Consider the following 5,552-nt stretch of genomic DNA (forward strand, 5'->3'; position numbering starts at 1 on the left):
TCCCTCTCCCCTGCTCGGAACGTCATTTATGCGAGAGGAGCCCTAGCGGCCTCTCCATAGAGCGGCTGGAATGCGAAACGTCAATAGTGACGCCATGGGAGCCTGACGCTACTGACCCCCCCCCGCCCGCCCGCCCGCCCGCCCCACTGTGTGCGCCGCGCGCCCGCCGCACCGCGCGGCGCCGCGGAACAGCGCGCAGAGCCGCGAGACACCGCGGAGAGCCGCGGAACAGCGCGCAGAGCCGCGGAGAGCCGCGCAGCGCCGCGGAGCAGCGCGCAGAGCCGCGAGACACCGCGGAGAGCCGCGGAACAGCGCGCACTGCCGCCAGACAACGCGGAACAGCGCGCACTGCCGCGAGACACCGCGGAGAGTCGCGCAGCCCCGCGGAGAGCCGCGCAGCGCAGCCCGGCAGCCGGGCGACAGCGGCTGCGCCCGGGGCCGTCCCGCTGCCCGCGGAGTTGCGCGCCGAGAGAATTAAAAGTAATAACAACAATACTAACAATAACAGTGAGCGTTGGGGCTGTCGTGTTTGCTGTGCAAGTGCGGCAGCTCTTGGCCGGCCCCGCTCTAAAGGAAAGTGACAATTGCGGGAGATATTCCTAAAGGTTCTTTTCTTTCTGTTTTCCTTTTTTTTTTTATTCTTTCCAACTTTGCAACGCGCAGAAGGGGAGCGCAGCTCGCGGAGGGTCGCGCTGCGCGCGGACGCCCGCGACAGCCGTTCCAGGGGGGGCCCGCCGCGTCCGCGCGCGGGACCCCGCGTGGCAGCGGCGGCGCCCCGGGCCGCCCCGGCTCCGCGCGCTGCGCGTTTCCCCGCGCTGTCAGTGTTGTTGTTGTTGTCACTGATGCGCAGCCGCGCCGCTCGCTACGGCGCGCTACACTCGCGGCCGCCCGCGCGGGCGGAGGCTGCAGGGGCACCGGGCGCTGCGCGGCCCCGTTGCGCCCGGCCGCGCGCAGGGCCGCGGCGGCGCCGCTCCCGCCCTCGCGGCGGGGCCTCCGGGCCCGGCGGGGCCGCGCCGCGCGCCCGGCCCGGCTCCTTCCGCCTCGCGGCGCCCGGCCCGGCCCCCCGGCGGCCGCGTCACGGCGGAACGCGCCGCCGCGGCCAATGGGCGCGCGGGACGCGGCGGGCGGCGCGCCCGCGGGCGGGGCCTGGCGGGTGACGCACGGCGGGCGCGTTACTGACGCAAGCGGCGGGGCTAAATTTAGCCGCGGGCCGCGCGCGGCCGCGAGGGGGATCGCGCGGGGGAGGGGGCGGAGCCGCCGCTGCCGCTGCCGCCGCGCCGGGCGGCCCCGTGGAGCGGCGGCGGGGCGGGCGCGCGCGGGGCTATTTTTGGCCCCCCGATTGTGATCCGGCCAAACCAAATATAGACGCGGGCGGGTATTTATAGCGCCCGCAAGTGCCATTGTCACGGGGCCGCGCCTCCGGCCGCGCGGCGCTTCCTCCGCGCGCGGGGCGGGGCGCCGCGCACCGCCGCGCCGTGGGGGCGCCTGGGGGGGGGTGCCCGCGGGCCGCCCCGCGCACCCGTCCCGCAGCGCTGCGCGGCTGCAGCCCTATCCCCGCCGTGCTCGGGCCGGTCCCTCGCTCGCCTTCTCCTTCTCCACCCCGCGGAGCCCTCGGCATTCCCGGGCGGCGGCCCCGAGGGGGCGGGCGGCCCGGTGGGGGCGCTGGGTGACCTCCCCCTTTCCCTGCCCGCTACCCCCCGCGTGGCGTGCGGGGACCCGCGTGGGCTGTTTCCGCGGCGGGGATGCCCCGCTCGGCCGCGGCGGGGATACCCCCGCTGACGTCACGGAGCGGAGCCGGGGCGGCGGCGGGCGCGCATAGCGCCGCGCTGACCTCATGGCAGCCGCCGGCTGGGAGTCCCCCCCCCGCCTCCCCCCGGCGCTTGAGTAAGCGCCGGGAGAAGCGAAAATGCCATGACGGGCCGGTGCGCTCATCCCCGGCGCAGGGAGATTCCCTTTGATGCCGCTCCCGCCGTGGGCGGCTCAGGGCAGAGGCGCAGGGCGACACTTTCCGCCCGCCGCTCACCCCGGGCACCGGCCCTGATAAAAATACTCCGCTTTCCATGCTGTCATTTCTGCTTTTCATCTCGGCCGCGCCTGCTGCCCGCCACGCAGCCTGCCCGGCCCCGGCTCGCCCCCTCGGGAACTACCCCCGTGGCACCAGGCGCCCACGCTCGGGCCGTGTCTGCAAGCAGCCTCCGCCACGACGACGCCACGAGCAGGGTCCCGGCCCCGGCCCCGCGCTGTCCCCGCCGCCCCCGTTACTCCTGCACGGCGCCCTGCAACTTCCTCGAGCTGCTCGCGGCCCCCGCGCCGCAAACACGTCGTTACGCAAGACGTTTAAAAAGCAAAGCTCCAAAACAGTATCAAAGCTGGTGTAAAAGTCTTTAAAAATAATCCTTGGGATGCTATTTAAAGAAGCCTCGCGTAGGAAACGAGATACGTGGCGAAAATGCTTAGAAAGTGTCGCCGAGAGCCCGGCGCGCTGCAGGGTGTTGCTGCTGCTGCCGGGGCAGCCCTTTCCGCTGCGTGAGCGCGGCCGCTTCCCGGCGGGTTGTTAATGGAGAGGCCGCTACGTGCTCCTGAGCCCGCAGAAAGGAAGCGAGGAGCTCCCGAGCGCCGAGGTGGGAGCAGGAAGGGGACAGGAACCGCACGAGGCGAAATTATGTCACATGTGTGCACGCATCGGCCTGATTGACCATAAACAGCAGTACAGAATTGAGGGCCGTAGGGTGTCATTGCCAAGGCTTTGTGGGCAACTCAGGATAAAAAATAGGCACTGGAGGCTGTGAATTGGAAAGAGGGGATGAAGTATGTGGAAATCTGGTGGAAGACTTGGGAGAAGGGAAGCTCAATGAGGCCAGAAGGTTGTCAAGTGACGTTTTCTCTGTGAGGCCAGAGCTAGGCCTCACAAGAAACTAGGCCTAGGAAACTGCAGGTGATTTGGACCTGGGGAGGTGATAAACCATGTGGAGAGGCTGAGGGCTTCACTGCCAGTTCCCATGCACGTATCTGAATAGACGGTCAAATAACTAAATTTTAAGCTCCTCGTCAGAATTTGCAGTTGCCTTCTTCAAGACCAAGCTTGTGAAGTCCAAGCTAATCACAGCTTTCTGCGTTTTTCCTCAGTTTCTAGGTGCTCAGGGCAGTACTTAAATAGCCAAATCAAAACCTGTATTCCAGAAATCCTGTCAAGCTGCTGTCTCTCTGGATACATCTGGATTCAATAGGGCCATAGAGATGCTGTTTGGAAGGTCATCCAGTCTAACCTCCTGCTCAAGGAATATCGCCCTGTACCAAATACAAATTTCTGTGTTTTTCTCCAGGATGGAGAAACCAGGTGTTTTTCTGCCTAAATTCTCTCTTCTATGAATATCCCAAAAGATAAATCATTTGCTGCATCCTAATAACACCAGAGCTTGGTCATTTCAACACTTTCACAGAAAATAGGACATCCAGATTCAAACTTTTTAGTTTGGAGTAGGGAGATAAGAGTGGGGAATAAGAGAGTCAATCTGCATTATTCACCTCCCAGGGGACGGTTGCAATCCCTGGGTCATTCTGGGTGGCATCTCACTCGTCCTTTTGAAGTGGTATAACCACTTTCAGTCTCGTATGCAAGCAGTGCAATCTTACAACGGAGGGACTCTGCATGTCCATTCCTGCTCCAAGGATGGCGTCTATTAAACTTTTACAGTATAAAACACTGCCAAGACCTTAAGTGAACTTAGTTTCTGGTCCAATCAATCCCTTCTACCAAGCATGGTCTCTCTGTTATGTCAACAGAAGATAGCAGCCACCTTCTCCTGGCTGTGTCTCTAAAAAAAAAGCTTGTAGATGATCATCTTCAAGGAAGGGTTCTAGTACCCTAACTTTGCACTGACAAGAAGTGATTTCCTGCATCCTTAAGCTATGTGTCCTCTTTTTTTTTTTTTTTTTCCTCCAGAAAGGTAGGATTTGATGTGCAACCCTGTCAATTTGCTGAAGGTAGACCAAGGAGAGGAGAGACTTTTGCCGAAAGTAGGCAAAGAATTAGATGATCACAGAATCACAGGATCACAGAATGGTTGAGGTTGGAAGGGACTTCTAGAGATCATCTAGTCCAACCCCCCTGCTCCAGCAGGAACACCTAGAGCACGTGGCACAGGGTGGCATCCAGGTGGGTTTGGAAGATCTCCAGAGAAGGAGACTCCACAACCTCTGGGCAGCCTGTTTGAGGGCTCTGTTACCCTCACAGTAAAGAAGTTCTTCCTCCCATGGAGGTGGAACTTCCTGTGTTTCTACATTACCCCTTGTTCTGTCACTGGAGAAGAGTTTGGCCCCATCCTCCCTATATTCAACCCTCAGGTCCTTACACATATTGATCAGATCTCCTCTCAGCTGTCTCTTCTCTATGATGAGTTTAGGTTTCTGCATTCCTTTTTACGGGTGAGGCATTAAGGAAAATACTTTCAGTTTATAATTTTGTCACATAAAACCTGTGGTGGATTTAGCACAGAATCGTAGCCTTCATTTCATTCAGAGAATAAGTGTAAAAGCTTCTAGTGTTGATACAGGTGAAAAAAAAAGTCTTGAAAATGGGATGTGATACTGGCAAAATCAGAAAATCACACATAGAGGTAGAGGAATCTGGACAGGCTGCAACAATAGCTCTGATTTTTATTATTATTATTTATTTTTTTGGTTAGGCCCAAGAGTTTCATGGTGTGAGATAAGGTTTTATAATAAGTGGTACTAGGAATTCCTAACTTACCACTGTTGCATTACCCAACTGAAAGAAGAATTAATTCAACTTTCTTTGCTTTCCCTGTAGCAATGAAAGGCGCCCTTGTCATGTAGAGGTCACGATGCAGAAGGAGAAAGCCTTGCTTAGTCTTTGGTGTGGTGGTGGTTGTTAGTCTTTGTTTGTTGTTGGGTTCCCTCTGCCAAAATTAACTCCCAGTCTTGACTAAATTAAAACCCAGTGCAATCTAGCCCGCCGTCATGCTTTTACATTCAAAACTTCAGGTTTTCTTTTCCCAACTGGTCCAAAAAAAAAAATGTTGAATGGTTTATGCTCAAATCTTCCAAGTAAATACTATTGGACTGAGGCCATGCATTGGAAATTTTTTTGCCCCAAAGGAAGAAATTTTGAGAAAGATTCAAATGATTCAACCAAGGCTTTTATGAATGTTAGAAATATGTGCAGTATGCTTTGTTCACAATAGCTCTGTTTTCCCAGACAGAAGCTCCACCAACTGGTGGAATTGCCCTGGAATTCTGTAATACCACAGATGGAGAGGCTTGAATGCTCCTGAACTGACTCAGGCTGATCACTTTGCCTGGCTTGTGAGACAATAGACAATTCTTTCTTGCTTGTGGAGATCCAAAATTAAAGAAAATTGCATATTAAGCAAAGGAACAACTCCCTTTCAAACAAACCCACAGACCAAACTGTGATTATATTAAGTGAAGGGGCTGTTGAGAATATAATTCCCCCTGCCCACATAAGACCTGATTAGGAATGCTAGAAGCCCAGGCCAGACAAGGTTCAGACATGCAAGCGTAGCAGATTA

This window comes from Tinamus guttatus, unplaced genomic scaffold, assembly GCF_059628265.1.
Source record: "Tinamus guttatus ecotype Peru unplaced genomic scaffold, ASM5962826v1 Tinamus_guttatus_pri_ptg000025l, whole genome shotgun sequence".
Taxonomy (NCBI): domain Eukaryota; kingdom Metazoa; phylum Chordata; class Aves; order Tinamiformes; family Tinamidae; genus Tinamus; species Tinamus guttatus.